Genomic DNA, 25,977 nt, shown 5'->3' with positions numbered 1-25,977 from the left:
AATTTTCATAAATTCAAATAAAGTTAATCTGTTTGGGATTTTCCTGTGTGTAAGAGGGGTGATTTTTTTTTATTTGATTGTTTTTTTATTGCACTTTCAAAGCATGGAAAACAATAGGTACTATAGGTTTTTGGTTCCACAATAATCACATTTTGCATATTATTTTAGTAATGATATTTGTTTTATCATTGATTTCATTTAAAAATCATGTTTATATATACATTTTCTATGCAGACTAATTGTTAAGCAAATTGAATTGGTTTATAATTGTTTAAAATAATTTGATATATATTGAAGATTATATAAATATCTTTTTGTCAAGTACCTTCAATATTATTTACATCTTAGTACTATTCAGAAAAACTCATAGCCAATATTTTATTTTATGAAATACAGCATCCAATATAATCATATTGGTCTTTTGGTAGTTTCTGAAAATACACTAGTTATATCTATTTAATGTCACTAGACATCATTAGTATTCTTGAATTCTATCAGATGTATGATCCTAAACATGTAGATAAATATAACATTTGACATTTATAACACAATAAAGAGGCATTTTGAAAGCAAAATGTAATGAGAAAATATATACTATTATATTATAGTCTCATTTATTGCTGAAACCCAAAGTAAGAAAGATTTGGTGTTAAAAAAAAAGAATGATACTAAAATCCTCTGAATCTGTGCTCCTATAGGTTTACTTTAGCAGAGTTAAGTTTATAATTAAAATGAAATAGCACAAGTGGAAAGCATCAAAGCATGGTATTAAAATGAAATACTCATTTATAAGAATGTTATTTTAAGTTACAAAGAAAAATAATAGAAGTAATAAGATATTTTTCCAAAAAGAAATAACAGTGATGAATTAAGAAGGTAATTTATATCACGTAGAAGGTATGAAGGAGTGTGAAACAATCAGTACACATTATGCAGATTCACTATAAAATGTTTCTCCACAGAAAACTTTTTCAACAAAACTTATATAATGTATTTTATTTACAAATAAAACCTCAATTGTGAACCTATTTGGACTAAGGGTATTTTTATCTAATCCATCTTTATACATAAAAGAATATATTATGAAATAATGCAAAAATTTTAAATATTTATAAAATCCTACTTAAAATAAATTGTGTTAAATAAATACCCTATTAATACTAATTGATAATGTGTTTAATATCCTTATTTTATTTATATATATATCCAATTATGAGATTTATAAATAGAATAATATAGTGCACTATGTAACGAGTTCTCATTTTTATATATATTTAACTTAGCAAAGATGCAATGAAAGTCACTCAAAACAAAACAAGAGAAATAAAGAATGAATGAATGACAGGAGGAGGGGAAGAAGGAATAAATAGTTTAAAGTCATGAAAATTTTGTATTTTCCCAAGAATAAATAAAACAGATTATATGGTCACCTGAAGTTTTCTCTGTTGTTGTAGAATCAAATCTGACTTTTGTTTGTATCTCATTCAACTCTAACCTTGAAGAACAGTTAGTGCAACATGATTCTAAAATCAAAACAACTTCTTAAGTAATTATTATCTAAAAAATAAAACAAAAGTATTCTAGTATAGGAAGAAAATAAATATAAGATTTCCTAAGAACAGTATATCAATTTATTTCATTTTCTTTTTTTTTAAAGAGAGAGTGAGAGAGGAGAGAGAGAGAGAGAGAATTTTTAATATTTATTTTTTAGTTATCGACAGATACAACATCTTTGTTTGTACGTGGTGCTGAGGATCGAACCTGGGCTGCACGCATGCCAGGCGAGCGTGCTACCGCTTGAGCCACATCCCCAACCCTTATTTTTTTTCTTAACCAGAATGTGGGAAAGCTACAGGGTTTGGAAGGGATGGGTAGACCCTCCAAACATGGGGACAATGTCTTCCAGCCATTCCTTTCCCTGCACTATCAATGACCAGGGCGTTAGCAGCTCATGATCACTTTCAAATGCAGGTCATATAATTTATTATACAGCATATTTTATAGAGATTTTAAAGAATGACTTGTTTTGGTTTGGGTGTGAGGTGTCCCCCAGAAAGCATAGGTGTGAGACAATGAAAGGAGATTCAGAGGAGAAATGATTGAGATGTAAAAGTCTTGTCCCAATCAGTTAATTAATCCCCTAATAGGGATCAACTGAGTGGTAATGGTAATGGTAGGGTGTGGATGAATGGGATGGGAATTTGGGTGTGGTTTGGGGTATATATTGAAATCTGGCAAGTGGAGACTTCCTTTTCTGCTTCTTGATTATCATGTGAGCTGCTTCCCTCTACCACCCTCTTCTGCCATAATGTTCTGCCTCACCTCAACCCTGAGGAGTGGAGCTGGCCTTCTATGGACTAAAATCTCTGAAACAATGAGCCCTCAAATAAAATTTTCCCTCTCGACAATTGATCTGCTTGAATCTTTTAGTCACAGATGAAAAAAAAAAAGATGATTCTAATATGTATTTTATCAAATAAATTGTTTATTTACTAGCTTAATTTAGAAGTAAGGTCCCATATATATGATGTGACTCTATGGAACTTAATTTAACTGTGAATTTGTAAGTTAAACATAACCTCACTTTATTTTAAGCTTTCTCAATTTAATAATTCAGACACTGTATTTTCTCTTACTTCATTTTATCTTTAACTAAAAACTAGTTTCTAATGACATGTGAAAACATTAAATATATAATATTAAAACTGTTTTGAATAGTTGATGTATTTGAATTGGTATAAAAAATACATTCCCTTGGAAAAATTGAGCTTTATTTCCTGGTTGTGTCACAGAATCAACTCAAAATATAATTAATTTTACCAAATAAAAATTGATTTCATTCTTCAAAAGAGATAACTACATTTTATTACCATTTTTTCCTCTATGTTCATTTAAATGGCCTTGAAATTCTGCTTATACTACACATATAGCCTTAAAAACATTCACAATGTGGAACCCATATGGTCAACCAAAGGAATTCATAGGGTTAATTGCATAAATAGAAGCTTTTAAAAATGCATTTTTCAAACCACAGGGAAATATGTGATTATGTATATTTTAAATAGCTGTATATAAATTAAGGCTATGTAGCTTTTTATTTCATTTTAAAGATAAATTTTAAATTTTATAAGAGAAACAATGGCCAAGTAGGAGAAGAATATTTGTTGTTTAAACAACATTTAGTAAATTATATAGATGCTTAATGCAGAGGTTTTCACTTTGACAATGATCTCATGGCTATTACCAAGAAATAGAAAAATCCCAAAATACCTCTACCCTGGATATTTCGTGCATCAATGGAAGAACAACCATCCACCAAAAAATTAAAAATTATCTACTCCATCTATTCAAACACAAAACTTTTTGAAAATACAATAAAATTGATTATACCATTTGAGGACAAAATTCTTTTCAGGAAAATGTATAGGTGTGCATTGTATGTGTTTCAGGAAGAAATATGTAAATGATAACAGCAATGTTTACCATGATGACTTCCGAAACATAATAAGCACAATGTAATGACAAGCACATTAACAACTTAATTTTTAAATTAAACATATGCTAATTTATAGATTATACATAGATTGTACTCTATGTATCTAGGTATCTAAAATGTCATTTATTCTTTTAGAATTATGCAATCTGGAATACTAATAACTTGGTTTTAATGTTGATTAAAATTTAACATTTGGGATCACATCTTAGCAATAATATATCAGTGTCTATCCCAGTTTGGAGTGACCCTTATGTTGCATCTGCAAAAGCATTGACAGTTTCCCATTGAAAAGGGTCATCAGGTTCAAGGGATACTAGAAAATTCAAATGTGCTCTATGCAATTTGAAAATTTCCTGTTCCCCAAGGAGGACAAATTGCAAATATTGAGCAGTAAGCATGTTGATGTTCCAGACTAACAGCTATTCTTGTAATCAGTTGACTAAAAAGAAGCAAATATTAAAAATTTCAGGGTAGAGGGTGAGGGTGTAGCTAAATATTAGAGCATTTCCCTAGTGTATGTAACACTCTGGTTTCAATCCCTACACCCCGCCCCCCCACACACACACACAAAGAAAAAAAAGAGGAAAGAAAGAAAGAAAAAATAAAAAAATTGAAGGGTACATTCAATATAAGTGGGGGATGGTTTTCTTATTTTAAAGGTTGCAACTAAAACAAGTTCAGTGTAATATAGCAGTACAATTTCTGTTGTATCATTCTACTTATTTCCAATGCTTATTCATTTAATCTACACAAACTCAACAAGTAAAGAAATACAACACCCCAAAAAGTTTTGTAAATATAATTCCTAATATATGAAGGAGACCTAGATCATAAAAAACAATCAGAAATCAGATCAATCTGTGTTTTCATGGAATTCTCACAAAAATATATTTTGTGTGGTTGAAAATACATTAGTTTCTGTGATAAGAAATATCAAAATGTTAAGCTTAAAAAATCCAAAGAGATCCAGTTTAGTTATTTATAAGAGACAAAGAAATATACAGGGAAAAGAGGCTGAGAACTTTGGGGATATTCTAAGCTATTTTCCATAGTGATATGTCTCATAATTTGGGAGAATTTATTTTCTATTACTATTATAAAGTTATCCACTTTTTAATACTTTCCTACATATGTGCTGGGGATTGAAATTTCACCCATCAGATGACCTTTGCCAGAATATACATACATATAACTTTATCTAATATTCAATTTGTTCATATTTATTTATCCCTTAGAAATGTGAAGTTTCAAGTACATAGCAATTAACCTAATAATCTGAGGAAAATGGTTAAAAAGAAGTGATATGATCAGGATCCAAATCCTGGTACTGCTTAAATCCAAAGTACATGCTCTCTGTAGCATGATGTATTGCTTTCTCCATAATCTAATATAGACACACATGTGGCATAAATCAATACCCAATTTTTAACTTTCTGAAAAATGACCATTTTGCTTTTATACAACTACATTAAATAAGAAAAAACATAGAAAGAGTATGTTACATTCAAAAGTTCTCAATGAGATAATTGTTAAAAATATAGAACTATAGAAAATACTTCTTAGTTGTTTAAAAAGGCACTTCAAATCACAGAAAGGATATATTTCTTCTAAGAAAATACAAAGTTGGCAATATAAGCACTAAAAACTTTTAAAAGGTTTCACTGACAGGCTTTGGAATGATTCTTGAAATTATTATGTGCTATGATTTGAATGTATTCCCCAGAATTCACATTTTGGAAACTTAAGTCTCCAAGGAACCAGCGTTAAGAGGTTAGACTTTTAAAAGGTATCAAGGTCATAAGTTATTTGACCTCATGAATGCATTAGTAAGGTTTCAAATGAATGGGTTCCTTATCATTCCCTTTCCCTCTTTCTCACACCATGGGAAGCCTTCTACTTGTTTCTATGAAGCAGGAAGTCCTTCTCCAGATATAGCCCTTTGATCTTTGACTTCCTTCTCATTTTCAGAACTGTGAAACTAAGTTCTGTTCATTATAAATTATACAGTTTGTGGTGTTCTGTTATAGCAACATGAAATGGACTAAGTCAAGATGTAGCCATCATTTCTAAGGAAGTTTGTCATTATTCCCAGTATACAAAAAAGCTGGCAATGTCAATGCTAAGAGTTAAGCATTTTCTTCATAATGCTCAAGTGAAAAAAAAAGTGTACATCACTTATTCTTATGAATAAAATTGGATTTGTCTCTGTCTGTACTTAATTATTTTAAAAAGAATTAGATCTATATCCTAAAGCCTTTCTTTTCCTTTCTATGTTATAAAAATCCCAGAAGCCTTGCAATTAAAACAAACTGAGCAAGAGCATTTTCTTTGTTATCTGTTGCTATTATTCCAGAGATTAACACTGCATCCACCCACCTTCATGGGCTATTTGAAAGCAGATTTGTTATTCAAGGCATATACCCTTTCATTGCTATAACATCAAACAATTTTGTAGTGCTCACTATGTCACCATTCAATTTTCAACTGGAAACCTTCCACAGCCAACCCTTCCAGAGGTCTTGCTGCCTTTAGAATGCAAGAAAAGTGAAAGAAGAAACAGACCTCTGTGACCAGCCATTTCCCATCCTTTGAAGTCAGCCTCTGCTCATTAACCTCTTAAGCCAACTCCTCCTACCGTAATTTTAGCTCTAAAATCACTTTATTGTGTGATTTTAGAGCTAAAATTTCAAATCCCCTCAAACAATATCATTGTTGAGTAATTTTTAAAATAAATTTTAATATGTGTCACAGGCAATCCACTAAACAGATTATGCAGACATAAAGAATATTCACTTTTTATACAGGCCATCAGATATATATTATGTGCACATTCTCAGAATAAGTGATGACTTTTCTTCATTTAAAAGGATTTGACACATTGATTTGCTATGAATTCTTCCTTAATTCATTTTAAATTTATATGGTGTTTGGAGTAGCTATCAATTCTAGCTATTTGTCATCATCCAAGGAAAAAGTAAAATATCTAGAATGGTGGCAAAGCTGAACTCTCACTGAGATGGCAAAATTTAGGTGTTGTCTTTTCTGATATCACTGGGTTGTATGTAACTCAGGAATTAGGGTCACATAGCTTGTTAAAAGCTTCACATGCATGTCACAGGGACATAGGCAGGATACACAATGCAAATTCCCTGAGAAACTGGGCTTAGAATAGGAAAGGGGGATGAGGACCACTCTCCTCCACCAGTATGATACTTTATAATATATATAATTAACAGAAGACAATCTTTTCAGATTTTTTTCCCATGCTGGGGATTAAACTCAAGGCTTCATGCATGGTACGCAAGCACTGAACCGCTGAACTACATCCCCAGCCCTCACATATGTTCTTGTGGTAGCTAATTTTTTTCATAATGAGTTTAAATAGTTACAAATGGATATCATTCCCAACATATTTAAAATCATGAAATTTGAAAATAATTCTGTTACAGTAGCTTGAAGTATTTCCAAAAGAATCTAGGTATCACTGCTAATTTGTATTCAATATTATGCATACATGATATACATATATATATATATATATATATATATATATATATATATATGTACAAAATATATAGATATATGTAATATCTTGCATTTTTATTTTAATTTCATTTCTACTTTCTCAGCATAGATTTTTTTTTTACCTATAAACAAATGGAATTTATTAGCAGGGTCAGTGGCACATGCTTATAATCCAAAATACTCAGGAGGCTCAAATAGGAAGATTGCAAGTTTGAGACCAGCCTTCACTATTCAGTAATACCCTGTTTCAAAATAATAGTAATAATAATAATAATAATAAAGGTCTGAGGATGTAATTCAGTGGTAGAGTAGAACATGGGTTCTATTCTCAGTTAAAAAAGACTACAAAAATAATTTATAGATTATATGGACTAAATATTTTAACACTGATTTTTCAGTATGGGGTGTTTTTCTCTTTGAATTGAGTTTTGTTGTTGTTTATAGTTATAGATGGACAGTAATGGAGAACATGCCTTTAATTTACTGTGGAGCTCCTTAGCTTCACAAACCCAGTGCTTTACACATGGTATGAAGCACTCTGCCACTGAGTTAGATCCCCTGCGCTGAATTGTGTTTTTAAATTATTAAATTCAGAATCAAAACATAAACATTGTATACCTTTTGAATGTAACTACTTAAGAAACCCTGTTTTGAAAATCCATCCCTTAAAGCTGTTTTTCTTTTGAGACAAAGTCCCCACAGTGCAATCTGCTTATTGTGAGAATGTAGGAGAGTGCACTTCATTCCTATATTTTCATAGATCAAGACACCAAGAAATCTTGTTCTCAGAAATAAGTAATTGGGAGTTGAAATATTTTATTATAACAATATCACTCATTTATTTGAATCATTTACAGAATTATAACAAAAATCATAGAGTGATATACTTAAAAGCTCATTTATACTCAGGTGCCCCTGACAACTCAATTCCTTCAAATGTTTGAAAGGCAAAATTGTAATAACCTAAAAACATAGTCATTTGCAAAAGGTTTTGCTATGGAGTCATAAGTGTCAGTTACTTTTTAAAAATGAAAATGAATATTTTAATTGCCTTTTCGTTTTTTATCCTGGAGATTTCAGTACCCAAGGATGAAGTACCAAAGGAATGTTAAAGATGGTTGAGAATGTTATTTCTGCTCTGAAAAAAAGAAACAGTGTTGGTGAAAGATCCTTTTGAAATGGAAAAATTGATAGGATAATATCAATACTTAAACAAGAGTTATTTAAATTTGATTATGAAAAACTGGAACTGCCACCATAAAGAAGCACAACAAGGCTTTTCCAGAGGTCAAGGCAACCTCTAATCAGATGGTTCTTAACAGAAAAGAATTTAAAGATGCCTCAGGTTTTAGCAAAGAGAACAGTTTTATTTGAAGGGGAAATGTGAAGATGTGAATTCTGAGAGAATAATGGGGGCAATCTTGAGAGCCAGATGTGCCCTCCTGGGTCTTGGGTTCTTCTTTTAATGGGAACTTTGTGAGGGCTGGGCATGGGAAGATGCTTGGGAAGTATTTCTGCTTGATCAACTCAGTTCTTTTATCACAGATTGCAAGAAATTTATTTGTGGTGATTTTGTTCTCTCCAGGTTCCTCAAGCTGACATTGTCTATTCTATCTATATAACTTGTGGAATAGGCCTATAAGTTTCTTAAAATATATTTAATTTGTTTCAAATAGTCAGATGATATAATGTGTAGGAAAACATTGTATGTAAGCTTCAATCAAAATAAAGCAAATAAAGCAATTTTCAGAAATGAGCTAATATACACTAACTCCAAGATTGAAAGATTTGTCAAAAATTGGGAAGTTATTGGCCTGGAGTAGTAGTATCTTTCCTTATTCATATTCTCTCCTTTTTACCCATCTTTGTATCCTCTATCCTACCTCATTTCTGTTAAAAGTATCTGACTACCTACAATATTTCAAGGTTATCCTGTTCTCTCAGGGGCTAGCAGATTTTGCTTAAAACTAAGAACCTACAGAAGTCTGTCAGGGTTTACATTGTGAAATATGTGTTTGTAAATGATCACAGTGGCTGCTTTATATAAAATAGTTTGAGGAGGAAAAAGAAAAGAAGTCAGAGACCTATCTGAGAGGTTTTCCTTAGCATTGAACAAAAGTCTTCTATTGTTTTAGTCAGCTTTAATGTTGCTGTGTACAAATGACCTGACAAGAATAAAGTAGAAAAGGAAAACTATTTTGGGTAAGAGTTTCAGAGGCTCAGTTCATGGTCCTGATTAGATAGCTCTGGGTCTCAGATGAGAAAGAACATAAACATGTTCAAAACCACATTTCTCTTGCTATTAACATACTTAGTGTTCTATGAGTTTATAGGTTTCCTGAACCGATGCCCTTCAAAATGAATGTTGGTAATGGGGATTACATTTATGTCCAAGAAATAAAGACTTAAGTGTTGGTTTATATGAATATGCATAAGATGTAGTAACAGCCCCTTACACCATCATAAGTCTCCTTCAATAATCCATCTCCCAACATGGGCTTATTCTGCTCACATCCTCATTTTTTCTATGTACATATTATTTTATAACATATTATATTATCTTATAAGCAAAACATACAATACAATCCTTCAATCACTAAGAAGAAATTATGAAACATGTAATTTTTAAAAATACATATAACTTATGTATGATGATTGTAATCATGTGTTTTAAAATTTTAACATGGTTTCTATCAATATCTGTTGATTGAATCAGTGCTGAATCTATTTTATCCCTTTTCTGTTTGTCATTCCTATTTGCATTATTTGTCACACAGGTTGTCTGATGGCTAAAGTTCACTAATCCAATAAAGACCACACTACTTACTATGATTTCATAACTTCTTCATGAATAATGTAAATTATCTCCCTATAACTACAACCTTCATTTTTGCTAGTTTGTTAAAATTGAATTATAACATACACATCATAGAGGTATTGATAAGCATTCCAACAACTATCCTATGGCTATTCTACATCTTTCCACACTGTTCCATATGCTATATATCATTTGTTACTAGGAGTATATTCTTGTATATGCAACAGGGAATGAATTATACTAAAATGGTACCACCTGAATTAAAGCAATGTGAGACACTTGGAAGTCCCTATTAAAAAAGATAACATAAGTTATATTTTATATGAATAAGTCCTTTAAAAAACTCTAAAATGCGGTAGCTTCATCAAACTATTTAGTTTTTTCTTTAATAAACAAAAATAAGAAATATACTTGCATGAATGCTAACTGTAAAAATACATTCCATCCTCTTGCCCAATGATGCTTAGAGTGCTGGTTATCTGAATGACCAAACATTGGCAGTTTCTCTATAAGACCTCTTTTCTGTTTTACTGTGACAAGAAATCCATTATGAAGATGAAAATAGAAGTACTAAAATGAGAGATTCATTTTACAATAACTTCCTTTTCTCCTGTGTCAGGATCATTTTTCCATTATTAATTATCAAAGCAAAGCCAACTAATTGTATAAGATTTGGATAAATCTATGCTAACCTAAAGAATTTTAGCACTTATCAAATAACATGTTAGATCATATTATTACATAATTTTTCATCATGTCCTACTTTTTAGGCAGCTTTTCATCAATGTGGCCAAAATACTTGAAAAGAACAGCTCAAATATGGAAATAATTATTTAGGGTTTTTGGTTTTGGAGATCTTAGTTAATAGATAGCCAACTCCATTGCTCTGGGCCAAAGGTGAGACATCACTCAGCCCATTCAAACTAAGATGTACTGATTTGTTACAGGATCAGTTACTCCTCCTTTGAAAATTACTGCATTAACACAGGAGCTTTAGGGAGACATTTTATATATCCCAATCATAATACTTATGTTCTCTAAAGCATGTCCAGATTCATGGTTTTTTTTTTTGTTTGTTTTTCTAATATGTCAGTAGAAAATCTCCAGCCACTGCTTTCTGCCAGGAAAGAATTGAAATTAATGTTTGGGTGTATGAGAAGCATATAAAAGAAACTGAGGATTAGTAGTTATTATGTTGATTGTATACAATGTAGCCTAAACATGTTTGCTACATTGGGATTGCCATTTTCTTCATGGTATAGAATTAAAATTATTTATTAACAATTACTTCTCATTAGAAATAAATTTTCGTAGAATGAATGAGTCCAAAATGCATGTTTAATGGAAAATCTGGGTAGTATTGATAGGAAATATATAAATTGCAAACTTGATTTTAATTTTTGTGCCAAAGGAGTCTTATTAAGAAAGGTAGGGCCTAATCTCACATGATGAAGATTAGGGCCTACTTTTTCTTCTATTAGATGCATGGTCTCTGGTTTTATTCCTAAGTCCTTCATCCATTTTGAGTTGAGTTTTGTGCATTAGTGAGAGATAGGGGTTTAAATTTCATCTTGTTACATACGAATTTCCAGTTTTCCAAGCACCATTTGTTGAAGTGGCTATCATTTCTCCAATGCATATTTTTGATGCCTTTGTCTAATATAAGATAATTGTAATTTTGTGGGTTAGTCTCTGTGTCCTCTATTCTGTACCATTGATCTACTAGTCTGTTTTTGTGCCAATACCATGCTGTTTTTGTTACTATTGCTCTGTAGTATAGTTTAAGTTCTGGTACAGTGACACTACCTGCTTCACTCTTCCTGTTAAGGATTGCTTTAGCTATCCTGGGTCTCTTATTTTTCCAGATGAATTTCATGATTGCTTTTTATATTTCTATGAGGAATGTCATTGGGATTTTGATCAGAATTACATTAAAACTGTATGGTGCTTTTGGTAGTATGGTCATTTTGATAATATTAATTCTGCTTATCCAAGAGCAAAATATATCTTTCCATCTTCTAAAGTTTTCTTTGGCTTCTTTCTTTAGGGTTCTGTAATTTTCATTATATACATCTTTTCACCTCTTGTTTTAAGTTGATTCCCAAGTATTTTTTTATTGTTATTAATTATATGAGAAGAGATGCATTGGCAGCTTTAAAAATGAGAAGAAAAACAAAGTAACTTGGCCATGACATAAATCCCAGAGGAACAATGCCTCCTATAATAGTCCCACAAATGAATACAGAGCACAGAACTTCCAGCCAAAATGAAGATATTTGCTATATTCAGGAGATGTGATAGAAGGCATAGTTTTCTATAGACTCACATGTGCTATATTTAGCACATCCTTATAGACAGTTTTCACCATATAGTTAACAAAAATAATCATAATCATAAGATCCTCTGATTCAGAACCAGGACAAGTCCATAGTCACCTACTGCCTGTGAAGAATGGGTCTGTTTAGAAAAAAGTAGGGAAATCCAGAAAAAAGAAGAGGGGGAGGAGGAAATAATTAAACTGTGTTTACAGGAGCCTATGCTTCTGACTTTGATTTTACTATTAAAGGAGCCCTAGGGGAAAATTCCTGGAAATAATAAAAATGATCTATGTAGGTTTCAGAGTTTTAAACTCACAATAAAACCTTGTTCTTTTTTCTCTTTGTTTATTGTTCATGATCAAGGTATAAATCATATTCATTTTCTTTTACAAATACTAATTTCATGAGATTGCATTTGAGTTAGAGGATTTCAAAGTCATTTTATAAGAATAAACTGAGTAGTTATGCATTTTTTCTGTAAGATCTAAGCCATATTATTAAAAGTCCTGTTTAATTACTTTCACAAAGCAATGACATGATATTCAGTCTTTCAGATTTCACATAGTTCAGTCTCCATACATAATCCCCTACAAAGATTTTTCTGTACATTTTTTTCCCTGAGAATACAAAAGTGTTGTGACTTAAGACCTTTAAAATCACTGGGTAAAATCTTTCAGACACAATTCATTCGCCATATAATATCCTCTGCAATTTCTCACTTATTTGTCTCTCAATTTCTTTCCTTAGAATACAAAATCATTATAGCTTAAGTCTTTTAAAATCTCCAGTAAGGGCTGGGGACGTAGCTCAATTGTGGGGCACTTTCCTAGCACATGTGAGGTCCTCGGTTCAATCCCTACTAGTGAAAATAAACAAACAAGTATACTGGGAAGCATATGATTATAAATTGATGAAAACATATTAATTTTTCAGCGTCTTTAATGTAGAGGAAAAAATCATATATTAACTCTATTGGCCAAGAGTTCCAAATTTAATTTGTATAAAAACAGAAAAACAAGGAAGTAGAAACTATTATCCTACTTAGTCTTATCTACAAATATGCACAAGGAGATTCAGCTGTGCCTACCTAGAACTGTAGAGATAAAGAGAGGCAGAGATAAAGGCAGTTGAGGGCTAATGCAGGCAGAACAAAGAAATTTTAAAATGGAACTTGAAGATTGTTGGGATTATGGTTAGGTAAATATGAAAGCCACACTATTATCTTGAATTGTTCCAAAACTCCCTAAAGATAATAATGTTTGTGACCTTTCCATTCAAGTCAGACTGTGTAGATACTAACAATGCACAAAATGCAAAGGGAAAGATCCTGCCATGTCTTATAGTGGTTACTGTAAAATGAAAGAAGATATGATGGTATGACATCCAACAATGTAACAATTTTATGTTTAAGGAAAAGTTGTGTATTAATTAGTTCAAGCTAGAATAACAAATAAACAGGGTGGGTTAGAAATATAAATCTATCACTCATGTAAAAATATAAATCTATTACTTCCCAGTAATTACATCTGGAATTTTAAGATCAAGGTACAAGCTAACTTGATTCTTGATGGGGAAATTTTTTTTCTTACATTGTGAGAAGTGGAGAGAGAGAGAGAGAAAGAGAGAGAGAGAGAGAGAGAGAGAGAGAGAGAGAGAGAGAGAGAATATATTACAGCATTATATCAGTTTGGACACTATAAACAATCTCATCATGGGAATGTTGAAGGAAGATGAACATTTAGAAAACTGGATGAATTTGTGTCAAAACCATCAGAGGGTTATTTGATAACAGAAGAGAGGGTAATGCCACATGGATTATGTAAGTCCCTTGTGTTCAGGTAATGTACCTTCAGGTCATATCTTCTGGGAGAAACTTTTCCACAGGAACTTCATCATGCCCAATGACTCAGAAGAAATGAAGCATGGCAGAGATGTTTTTTCAGTGAGAGATAAACAATGAAACTATTTATATGGCCCTCATTTGTATTGACCTTTCTTGCATTAAAATAACATACATATACACAGGAAATCACTCTCAGAGTTGGCAGAACTTGGAGCTCACTTTCTGGATCTTGCATACTTAGTGGATGGCTTAGGGAAGCTGTAACTGTGGCCTGTGAGCCTCCACACTGGAGGAGACAATGTCTCATAGCCTACATCCTATGGAAGACAGTGTCTTAAAATTTCAAGAAATCTACAAAAAAAAAAAAAAACAGAAAATTTGACAAATTATTGATAGTTCTATTGAAACTGAAGAAGGATTAAAATATATATTTTAAGTAATTATGCAGGAAGTTGATGACTGATAAATATGTGTGTGTGTGTGTGTGTGTGTTATCCAGAGAATTATTAGACCCAAGGTGAATGGAATTTTTCACCCAGATGAGAGAAAATGGAACACAAATACTGCAGAGTACTTTTCTTCCTCTGTGTCTATTACTAAAAGAGTATGAAACATTAAAACATTGCATGGGATATTAAAATGTGGTTACAAATTTTTGATAGTTTAAATGTAAAGGAAGATAAAAGTTTAATTAAATATCAAAATAATGATGAACAATAAGATGAGAAATCAAGCACAAAATTAAAGAAGGTTTTTCATTAATGAATAAGGAGAGATTATTTGGTATTATAAAATTTTGCTTTATCAATTAATTTTAAATGAAATTATTAAAAATAAAGATTATAACTAGAAATTTTTCAAATTCTAATCATGACACACATAATTGAAACAAAAAATAAATAAAAATAGAGAGTGAATTCTGTACTTTTATTTAGAGCTACTGAGGAAAGAATGAGGATTTATTAGTATATATTTGCTAGGCAGGAAAAGTTAGGAAATCACCATCATTTTTAAAATGTTTTCATACTTCTGCAGAGGCTAAGAATATAAAAAAAACAGACTCAGGTGAATACCTAATTGGAATACACTGCAGAGTCCTGTATTAACCTTGTTAAAATGTTTGCAGATTCCATTCAAACTAGATTATGAGAAAAATACTATTGGAAACAGATTTAATTAACTGTCCCTAAACAGGAAATAAAACTTTATGATTACCTTCTGAGATATTGCATTTAGTGTTTTGCCTATTTTATGATACGGTAATGATGCATTTCCTTTTTCAAGTAAAATTTAATGAAAGACAATTAAATGGCACTAACTAGATTAAAGATAAAAAATAGAAGTGCCATAAATATCATATTATGTGAAAAAAGGTCTATAATTTATTTATTCTTAAAGTTCTCTCTCTTCAATGAATAGCAGGTGTGTACAAATAGCTGTATCAGTACACATACTGTATAGATAGATGCAGACTGCATTTTTAAACATAGTAACATAGTAAAAATATTTTTACATTGGATTATAAAAAGAATTAAACTATAAACCTGAGATGTAAGTGATTAAATTTTTCCAAAATTTATATATATAGAATAATATGATTCTATGTTTCAAAATAAAATATAAAGAATGAATTTTAATGTAGAACCTATAAATGCAGCTTAGGACAGATAAAGTTTAAAGGAAATGGTTTCCCTTTTTCAGTATTAGATGATAATTTATAGCAAACTGAGTCATGCATGTCAATTATTGAGAAAAATTAATGAAGATGCAGAGTTCATAAGATCTTAAATTATTGGAATGTTATAAATGTTATAAATATCTTCACAATGAAAGATTATACATGCTATTTGTATAAGCTTATATATGCTTTTCCGAATAAATAATTCATCCTTTCAGCAAGGAACAAGTGAACTACTAGGTTAATTTGGATTATTCATGAACTAAAGGACAGTGCTTTGGAAACGTTCATCAAATACTGAATATTTTAATGTACTATGTAACAATGCAGCATATGATCTTTCCCTTTTTGTTAACACTTGGTATAACTCTCATGGTTTAGGTTGTTTTTCTGATTACATTTATAAGTTAATTGGCCTCTTTTATTAAAAAGTAGAATAAATATTAACTTTTTGACCTCTCTAGGTCATCCTTCAGGCATTTCCTTCCAGTCTATTTGTTTCTGCAAAATTTACATATTTAATACTGAGGAATTTTTCCTTTCATAATATTTGTTCAATCATCCACATCATTAATAAAGTCATTAACTGAGGACAAATCCAGCACCAGTACTCCCTCACCACCTTGAAATATTGTGCTGATGCAGAGGTTGTATCTGATTTAATTCTTTAAGAATCATTGATGTGGAAATAGTTTTCAGCAATGGAAATCTTTAGTACGTATTTAAGAACAACTCATTTAATGCTCAGCAAGGAACTTTTCTGCAAAAGAGAAACGAAAAATAGCAGATTTGTGTCCAGAGAGGGCACAAGGTAAGAGGGGTGTCTTTTTGAGATGGGGAAGGAAAAAACCCAAAAAACAACAAAAAAAAATGGCTAGTCAGGACAGAAGGCTAAAAAGAAAAGGGAAGCCAGTAAAAAAAGCAACTTTATCTTTGCCCATTGATGAAGGACCAATTCTGAAGCACTTTTAAATATTTTAAGCTCTAAAATTATGCAGATGTGTAAATTGATAATAACACAGTTTCCATGCGAGTAATGATCCTTTTGTTATAGTTGCTGTGTTTAACTGCCACATCTGAGAAACCTATTTCCTTGTTACTGAAGTCATATATATGATTTGCAAAAAATGGATTTTGCTTTACTTTTGCACTTTGCTTAATGTCAGGCTATTCAAAATAACTTAGTCATTTTTTATAATAATTATAAGTTAGAAATAGACTGAACAAGGGATTTTACATTTTCTGTATTAATCTGAAGACAGAAGTTTTATATTTGCTTTTAGAGAATAAGACAAGTTTCATAAGACACAGTCTATTTCAATGAAAGTATTTTTCCCAAGCAACTGAAACAAGCAAAGTATAATATGCAATCTGTAAATAAAATGGAAAAAAAGACAAAATTTTAAGAGACCATCTCAGTTTTTTTTCATGTCACAGTTTGCTGTTAAAGAATGCATTAGTCTCTAAAGAATACTATTTACAAGAATCATTTTCCTTATATTTCTTAATTAAATTATTTTATGTTCTGATACATATTAGCAAAGCATGAAAGTTAAGAAAGTGTAATAGTAATATTGAAAACTAGCTCAAACAACATCAAATTCATAGCAACTAAATGTTTGTGACACCAAATGAAAGGCATTACTTCTTAGTAAGAGTTACAGAAAGTCAGATATGAGGACAACTATGTAGGTAGTTCACATGAACCTGCATGTGTTTATTTCTTCACCAAACTGAATCAGATAAATGACTCAATGAGTAATTTAAGTCTCTCTCAGACTTCTCCTGTTCTCCTTTCTCTCACCCTTCTCCTCCGCCTGTTATTAGAAACAGAATTTCTCTTCACTAAGTCAGGTCATAGAAACTTAAATGCTTCCCCTAGAAAGCCAGCCATAGACAATAGAAGTATTGCTCTAATGTCTCCCTGCCTGTCAAAAAGATGAGAGCCATATGGAAATTCTCAGGCATGTGTTCTGAGACATCAGGTAAAATGATGTTCCTCCAGAAGGTCCTGCCTTTATCCAGGAAGGAGGAGTGGTGCACAGAGAGTTCAAGAAATTTCTGGACAGTTGGGCCTTGTTGGACTCCTCAGTCTCTATTACCTTTAGTTATTACACTTTTTGTTCAATCACATTTTTATCTGGATGTCCATTCTTTAAATAACCTAAGTATAAAAACAGATAATTTTCTCTGTGCCTGTAGTCTTCATTTCTAAAGGATCCCAGGTCCTGTGAAACTCTAATTAGATAAACTTGGTATGCTTTTCTATTGTCAATATATTTTTTACTGAGTGTTGTCTGGGACATTTAGAATGGATCAAAAAAGTTATCACACTGATTGGTCTTTCCATTTTTGTTTAAGACAGATCATTCTGTTTGATTTTTATAAATAAATAGGAGAAACAGGAAGGATTGTTTTGAAATATCCTGAGCAAGAAGCATATCAAGTATTTTCATATAGTGCTTTTATAAATAATCAAGAATTCAAAACTGAAAAAACAACTTATATTTTTAATTGAAAAACTTGCAATTCAATTCATATAGTATGCATTCGATGTTCAATATCTTATTGGTTAAAAATTATTCATTTATCAATATTTCATTAGAAATTAACATGGTATATTAATTTTTAAACTATAAAGAGTTGATTGAGAAATTGCTAAATCTAATATTATGCCTAAGTGGAAATATAAAAAGGAAAAGAAAAGAAACAAGAGGGCAGGCTATGTGCTAGAGACTTCTGAATCTTGCCAGTCTAACCAATGTTACTGTGAATAAGCTCTGGGTGACTGGGAAGATCACGTAAACCTGATGAGCTCTAACCTCCATAGATATTAAGCTGAATACTTCCCACTTTGTTGCTGAGAGCCACAGCGGAGTCTGTATGGCCCCTGGCATTTTGCCAACAGTACTGATTGACAGGCGAGGCATTACTATCCGCCTCTGCCGCTACTTTTGAGTTCTCACACTATTTTGGAGTTCTTGTGGGGATTTCCGGGGATTCCCCAAGAGTTCCCATTGGTTGGGGAAGTGCAGGAGGAGATATTTCTGGGGGAGAGATTTCCGGGTGGGGGTTCCTGCACCAGCCTCGTGGCATTCGGTAGAATTCCCCAGGAGCTTGTGTGAGGTTTTTTCTTGCAGTTTAAAAATAAAGTTTGTTCCTGCTTCAGTGGCTCGTGATTTGTGCCCAGCCAGACTGCAGCAATTTGCGGCCCATGCGGGGAACCTCTGAAGCTTCGGGGTAAGTGAAATTGCTTGCCCCTAAGGGAAGGCGAGAGAATGGGTGACCATTTTAAAAAACAATGTGTTCTTGTTTTAATTTGTTTTGTATTTGTTTCAAGCTGCCTATTCCTAGAATTTTCTCAGGCAGACTGGGAAAAATGGTTGGCTCAAAGTTTGAAGTTGTTCCCCCCTGAGGAAGAGATAGAAATAGACCACAAATGCACATGTCAAGAAAATAGGAAAATTGATACAACAACTTTTTGTTCCGTTTTTGCTTCATTCTGTTTTGGTTTTGTTTTGTGTTATCTTATTGGGTTGCGTTATCTTTATAACATATTAGAAATTAGTAAAAAACAAACTGAAAGAGTGTTAAGTAAATTGTTAGAGGTTCAGACCATGGAGAAAGACATTTTAGATCAAGCAAAAGAGAAGGTCTCTCAAGCTAGTCAGACAGAGGAAGAAAATTTAAAGGAAGAAAGCTTAGAGGAGAAACAGCTTTTAGGAAAAAAGCTACAACAGGAGGCTGCTACTAACACTGTTCTATCACCAGAGGGCGTAATTCAACCAACAGTTCCACCTATGGAGATAGCTGAGTGGCCCTCAACCCCAGTGGCTGATAGATGGGATCCTGAGACAGGACCTCAAAGATTAGCATGCCCTGTACTTGAGCAGGCAGGAGGGCAGCGAATTCACCATGCTTAAGATTTCAAAACAGTGAAGCAGTTAAAGGAGGCTGTAACAACTTATGGTCCTCAAGCACCCTTCACTGTAAGCATGGTGGAATCCATTACCAACTTGGACATGACGCCAGCATATTGGGCTAGTATGTGTAAATCTGTGCTAAATGGAGGACAATATTTGTTATGGAAGGTTGCCAATGAGGAATTTTGCAGGGAGATAGCTAGGCGAAATGCAGCAGCCAGTTACCCTCAAAGAAATTTAGATGTGTTGTTAGAAAAAGGCCCTTATGAGGGTCAATGGCATCAAATTGAGTATGATCCTGGCATATATGCACAAATTGCTATAGATGCAGTTAGGGCATGGAAAACTTTACAAGGGCATGGAGATTTACAAGGACAGTTATCTAAGGTAATACAAGGAACTAATGAACCTTACGCTGAATTTGTAGATAGGCTTATTCAAGCAGCTTCTAGAATTTTTGGGGATACAGAACAAGCAATGCCATTTATAAAACAACTGGCTTATGACCAAGCAAATCGTTGCTGCAGAGAGATCATTAGACCATGGAGACATGAAGATTTAAACACATATATTAAATTATGTAGAGACATTAATGAACAAGGAAAAGTCTTGGCAGCAGTACAACAGGCTTTAGATGCCAGGCCAAAACCATGCTACAATTGTGAACAAACAGGACATTTTAAAAGGAGTTGCCCCATAAGAGGAGGGTTTAACAAAGCTAGGTATCAAAGGAACAGAATACCGGGTATTTGCCCACGATGCCATAGAGGGAGACATTGGGCTAATGAATGCCATTCTCAAACCACCATAGAGGGTACTCCATTATCAAAAAATGGACAAGGACCAGGTGTTTACCCACAATATCGTGGAGAAAGGCATCAGGCTCCATTGCCAAAAAACGGACAAGGGGGCCCAATGCTCCGGGGCCCACGACCACAAATGTATGGGGCACTGGAGGAACCCAGAAACACCATGTAGGAACCCAGCAACAGCATCAGGGTAGTGTCCAGGACACATTATCCATCAGATCTCTCATCAGACGAACCAGAGGGAGCGCAGGGTTGGACATCTGCGCCTCTGCCAGAGCAGTACTAATTCCAGAGATGGGAGTTTAAATCATTCCCACAGGAGTAAAAGGACCTCTTCCCCAAGGAACAGTAGGCTTATTGTTAGGATGCAGTTCTTCTACTCTAAAAGGACTTATGATAAGTCCCGGGGTAATTGATCCCGATTATGAAGGTGAAATAAAAATTATAGCTAGTTCTCCAAAGGGTATATCAGTAATTTCACCAGGAGATAGAATAGCACAGTTATTAATAATACCCAGCCTACATGATAAATTTTCCAGTAGTAGTAAAGAAAGAGGTTCCAGGGGATTAGGCTCGACAGGTGTAGATTGGGCTATGCTGTCTTTAAATTTAAATTCTCACCCCATGCTAAAACTAAATATTCAAAGACATTAATTTAATGGGCTACTGGATACAGGTGCAGACTTTAGCATCATATCTCGTCAAGAATGGCCAAAACATTGGCCATTACAACAAGCCACTCAAATGCTTCAAGGCCTAGGAGTGGCAACTAATCCCCATAGAAGTGCAATGGTATTAGATTGGAAGGATCCTGAAGGATGTGAAGGAAATATACAGCCATATGTATTGGATCATCTTCCTATAAATTTATGGGGACGATATGTCCTAGATCAATTAGGTTTGACATTAACAAATAACATCATTCCAAATGTGCCCACTATTAGGGCTAAACAAGGTTTCAGGTAAGAAAAAAGTTTAGGAGAACAAGATATAGCAGCACCAATTCAAATAGATCAAGGAATACATAGACATGGACTGGGTTTTCAGAAGGGGTCACTGAGGCAATAAAAATTACTTGGAAATAAGAAAGACCAGTATGGGTTCCTCAGTGGCCCCTCACTAAAGAAAAGATACAAGCAGCCCATGACCTGGTCAAAGAACAATTAGCGGAGGGACATATACAAACTTCTGTATCTCCCTATAATACTCCCATTTTTGTCATTAAAAAGAAATCTGGTAAATGGAGATTATTTCAAGATTTAAGAGCCATTAATAATGAGATGGTTATTGTGGGACCTGCTCAATCAGGGATTCCTCAATTGTCTGCTTTGCCAAAAATCTGGCACGTTTTAGCTATATATATTAAAGATTGTTTTTTTTTCAATTCCAATTCATCCTGAGGATAGTCCACGTTTTGCATTTACTATCCCTGCACTGAATCATGAAGGTCCTGATCAGAGATATGAATGGAAAGTACTCCCTCAAGGGATGGCTAACAGCCCAACTATGTGTCAAATTTATGTTAACAAAGCAATCCAGCCACTTAGAAATCAAAATCCTGGACTACAAATATTTCACTATATGGATGATGTATTGTTAGCACACAAAGATAAAAACACATTGCTAGAATGTTATGCCACAGTTACAAATTTATTAACAAAATTATAATCTAGAGATAGCAATAGATAGAGTACAATTAAATTTTCCAATTAATTATTTAGGAGTTCTATTGTCCTCAACCATGGTCCGTCCACCAAAAATTCAAATACAAGTAGATCAACTCAAATCACTTAACGACTTTCAAAAGTTATTAGGAGACACAAATTGGATAAGGCCTTATCTAGGCATACCAAAAGGAGAGTTGGGACCTTTATTTGATATCCTAAAAGGCCCATCAGATCCAAATTCACCCCTAATATTAAAGCCTGAAGCAAGAAAGGCATTAAAAATTATTGAAACATATATGGAAAATATGCATTTGGATAGAATTGATATTAGTTTACCTTTATTATTTATTGTATTACCAACAAAAAATATTCCTACAGGAGTATTTTGGCAATAAGGTCCATTATTATGGATACATTTATCTTATTCTCCTAACACTATTCTTACTAGGTATCCTGAGGCTGTAGGACAATTAATACTCAAAGGAATAAAAGCAGCAAAGGGAGTGTTTGGAATTTCTCCCAATAAAATTATTACTTCATATACTATGGATCAAATTGATGAGTTAGCTAATGAGTTAAATACTTGGGCAATAATCATGTGTAAATCTAAGGTTTCATTTGATAATCACTTACCATCTAATCCTTTGTTGTGTTTTTAGTCTTTGCATCCTGTAGTTTTTCCAAAAATGACAAGAAAAACCCCTATCATGAATGCTCCAAATGTATTCACTGATGGGTCAAGTAATGGTACAGCAGCAGTAGTAACCCCTGATCAAACTTTTACATTTTTAGTACCCAAACAATCAGCTCAAAAGGTAGAGCTTAATGCAGTTTTACAAGCTTTTGTGATGTTTAAAGATTCTGTATTTAATTTATTTTCCGATAGTCAGTGTATAGTTAATGCTATAGTATCCCTTGAAGATGCTGGTAGGATTTCCCCTTCCTCTACTGTTTTCTCTTTGTTTTCCACTATACAAAGTCTGATATGTGACAGAAAAGATCCATTCTTTATAGGACATATCAGAGCACATACAGGATTGCCTGGAGCCCTTAGTTTGGGCAACGATTTAGCAGATAAAACTACACATGACATACATATTTTCTCTAAACTAAAAGAAGCTACAAATTTTCATAAAAGGTTCCATGTCAATTCCAATACTTTACAATAGCATTTTAAAATAACTAAGTAACAAGCTAGACAAATAATAAAACAATGTCAAAATTGTGTGACCTTTCTACCACAAGTTAATCTTGGAGTCAATCCTAGAGGACTGATACCTAACCATAATTGGCAGATGGACGTCACACACTTGCCAGAATTTGGAAAATAAAAATATTTTCATGTTACAATTGATAATTCTTCCGGATTTTTGATGGTCTCCCTTCATGCTGGAGAAAAAACTAAAGATGTTATAGCTCATTGCTTACAAAATTTTGCCACTGTGGGAGTTCCAAAACAGTTAAAAACAGATAATGCCCCTGGTTATACTTCTACCTCTTTTAAACAATTTTGCTCATCATTTGGTATTTCTCATATAACAGGAATCCCATACAATCCTCAAGGACAAGGCATAGTTGAAAGAGCTCATCAAACTATTAAAATGTACTTATTAAAGCAAAAAGAGGGAATTGGAAAGTGGTATATATCCCACAAAAATAAACTTAAAATAACCCTTTTTACTCTAAACTTTTTAAATTTGGATTCATCAGGACTTAGTGCTGTGGAAAGGCATATGTGTCCAAAATATGTACATAAGCCTAAGGTGCTTTGGAAGGATATTCTAACAGGACAATGGAAAGGTCCTGACCCAGTGATTGTCTGGAATAGGGGGTCTGTTTGTATGTTTCCACAGGGAGAACAGCAGCCGATTTGGATTCCAGAGAGATTAACTAAGGTCCAGACCCAGTGATTGTCTGGAGTCGGGGTTCTGTTTATGTGTTTCCACAGGGAGAACAACAGCTGATTTGGATTCCAGAGAAACTAACCAAAGCATATTCTACGGACGGAAAAAAAAAAAAAAAAAAGGTGATTTGACTCAAATGCATAACAGCTGATATCCAGAGCTCCAGTTCGGCTATTCTTACATTTGCGACAGTGATTAACCAGGATGTTCTTTTCAATATTTATTTTATTATTGCCTTTTCCCACAGAATAAAGATCTATTTTATTTTTGAGCTCATACAGACCTAGGTTAATGTTGTTTTGATCAGTTTTATTTTTTGACTGTGGAATTTTTAAACATTGCAATGGAGATTTCACCTAGGTAAAGCTACAAGGCCTTTACTATCGTCTTATGTGTTGTATGTTATGTGTGCACACTTCTGTTTTGTGTTGTATGTCTGTATGTGTGTATGTCCATATATCATATATGAGGAGCACTAATGAATAAATGGATCCAAATTTTTTTATTCACGTTATTTTAGTGGTTTAATTTAAATTGGGTGAACAGCTGTTGAAAATTGTTTTAATATGTAAACAAATAAGGAGGTTAACAGATCTGTTTGTTTACTTTCACCTTTTCTTGTTAGTATATTTAATAATTCTGTTCAGGATAATGTAAATTGTTCAAAAAATTATTTTCTTAGTGCCTGTTGGAATGTTACATAATTTTTTTCTTAGCATCATTGCCAGAATTCATATCTCCATCCCAGTGCCGGTGAAGACAAAGATAAAACCAAACTACAGCTTCCTCGATAGTTATCACAACAAACTGTATAAACTGATGCATCAATGAATAATAACTCAACAAGTAATGCTCAATCAAGGAATCGATTTACTTTGGGAGGAAATGGACATATTGACAGATTCCTCTGCTTTGAACTGCTTGCAGAACTTGTCTGGACTATGTAACACTTGTATGCATTGTGAACTATCTGTTGGTGCAGCGAATTGTGGAGGTGCTGGAGTATTTTCGCTCATGGTGTCACCGGTGGTACAATTTTTCAAAGGAGCCGTCAATTGGCTTAGTGTCATGGCATTTTGCATTCTCCTCCCTTCTACTAGTGATGGTCTAGTATTTGGGGGCCAACAGAGGTAAGGCAAAGAACCTCACCCCCCCACTGGCACCAAGGCCAAATTTGGGGGCCAACAGAGGTGAGGCAAAGAACCTCACCCCCCCACTGGTGCAAAGGCCTATCCACAAGTATGGCTGTATGCTGGACCAGTAGTCAGTGATGGGTATGATCCAATTGCAGTGGTACCAACCTAAGACAGGAGGCTGACGCCTAGAGGTCAGTTCATCCGATGACGGGTAAGGACCATATGTTGAATTGGACTGCCTAAGAGGCATGGTCCCTAAGCCACATTGCTTGTCGTTTAATTAAACAGAAGGGGGAAGATGCTGAGAGCCAAAGCAGAGTCTGTATGGCCCCTGGCATTTTGCCAACAGTATTGATTGACAGGCGAGGCATTACTATCCGCCTCTGCCGCTACTTTTGAGTTCTCAAACTATTTTGGAGTTCTCGTGGGGATTTCCAGGGATTCCCCGAGAGTTCCCATTGGTTGGGGATGTGCAGGAGGAGATATTTCTGGGGGAGATATTTCCGGCTGGGGGTTCCTGCACCAGCCTCGTGGCATTTGGGAGAATTCCCCAGGAACTTGTGTGAGGTTTTTTCTTGCAGTTTAAAAATAAAGTTTGTTCCTGCTTCAGTGGCTCGTGATTTGTGCCCAGCCAGACTGCGGCACTTTGTAAATACTCTGTTAAGGAAAAAAAATACAATTTGAAAGAAAAAAGTAAAAAAAAAAAAAAGCTGAAGAATGGCTGTTAACAATTTTGGTTTCATTGTAACATAGCCAGTATTTTATTCATTTGCATAGCCGCTGCCTTGTGGTTTACTTAGTGTCTAGTTCTTGGCTGGTTTGTCTACACAGCGATGTTTATGAGAGAATAGAATGCTAAC

General features: G+C 33.5%; 1 non-coding gene across 1 annotated transcript; it reads right to left on the bottom strand.

The window, feature by feature from the left end:
- Positions 1-1,839: 1,839 nt before the first annotated feature.
- LOC143640451 (small nucleolar RNA SNORA71) lies at positions 1,840-1,973 on the bottom strand. Its single transcript, XR_013154930.1, has one exon. It is a non-coding gene; the product is annotated as a small nucleolar RNA SNORA71 (small nucleolar RNA).
- Between the last annotated feature and the right edge of the window lie 24,004 nt (positions 1,974-25,977).

The sequence above is a fragment of the Callospermophilus lateralis genome, unplaced genomic scaffold (assembly GCF_048772815.1).
Source record: "Callospermophilus lateralis isolate mCalLat2 unplaced genomic scaffold, mCalLat2.hap1 Scaffold_279, whole genome shotgun sequence".
Classification (NCBI taxonomy): Eukaryota; Metazoa; Chordata; class Mammalia; order Rodentia; family Sciuridae; genus Callospermophilus; species Callospermophilus lateralis.
Note: the sequence above shows the minus strand (reverse complement) of the source record. Positions and strands in the feature narration are given on the sequence as shown.